The sequence below is a fragment of the Egretta garzetta genome, unplaced genomic scaffold, assembly GCF_000687185.1.
Source record: "Egretta garzetta isolate BGI_Z169 unplaced genomic scaffold, ASM68718v1 scaffold347, whole genome shotgun sequence".
NCBI lineage: Eukaryota > Metazoa > Chordata > Aves > Pelecaniformes > Ardeidae > Egretta > Egretta garzetta.
The window spans coordinates 449,928-450,602 of record NW_009260184.1 but is presented as its reverse complement, the minus strand read 5'-3'; the positions used below and the strand labels follow the sequence as shown (position 1 = coordinate 450,602).

Genomic DNA, 675 nt, shown 5'->3' with positions numbered 1-675 from the left:
GGTGCTCTTCGGAGCTTATCCGGACGGTCACGTCGGAGCCTAGAGACACCGGGCGGAGGAGAGCTCTGGCGGGCGCCGCTGGCGAGCCTTGAGCGCCTTCCCCACGCCACAGCAGCTGGGGCGCGCGCGTGCAGGCTCAGCAGCGAGTCTCCCCGTGCCTTCCTAGCATGGTCCTCTTCCACATTTTACACGGGAATGCCGTTTAAAAATATAAAAATCAGCGTTCATAATGACTTTTATCCTGCTCATTTGGCGACAATAATTAATCTCCCAGTAGCAGTTTGAAAGCATTCCGAAGAACCGTTCCCTTGGCTGAACTGGGGTGGCAACGCTCGTCAGCACGAGCCGAATCATGGCAAGCAGCACGCCAAGGCCCCCCACCGCAGCGAGACAAGGTCCCCCCCCTCAGCAGCCCCGTCACGAGAGCCCCCACCCCCGCCTCACGGAGCGCGGCTGCTGCGGGGCCCGGGAACGCCTGTAACGCGGGCACGAAAGCGGCGACAGAACTCACCGATGACGCAAAGGTCGCCGTCAAGTGCAACTGTAAAAGCAAGACAAAAGTTCAGTTACGAAGCCGAGCAGCAGGCTCACAGACCACACCGACACCGCGAGGGGAGCGCGCTCGTGAAGTTCCCCAAGCCCCCAACGCTCCTCGCACAGGCGGAGCCGGGCGGA

The 675-nt window shown here is 61.6% G+C and overlaps 1 long non-coding RNA gene across 1 annotated transcript in view; it reads right to left on the bottom strand.

The window, feature by feature from the left end:
- Positions 1-675, bottom strand: part of LOC118452621 — a 1,030-nt gene continuing 355 nt past the window's right edge. Inside the window, exons 2-3 of the long non-coding RNA XR_004842416.1 lie at positions 512-541; positions 1-39 (exon numbers count right to left, since the gene is read on the bottom strand). This is a non-coding gene — a long non-coding RNA (uncharacterized LOC118452621). The remainder of the gene's footprint in view (positions 40-511; positions 542-675) is intronic.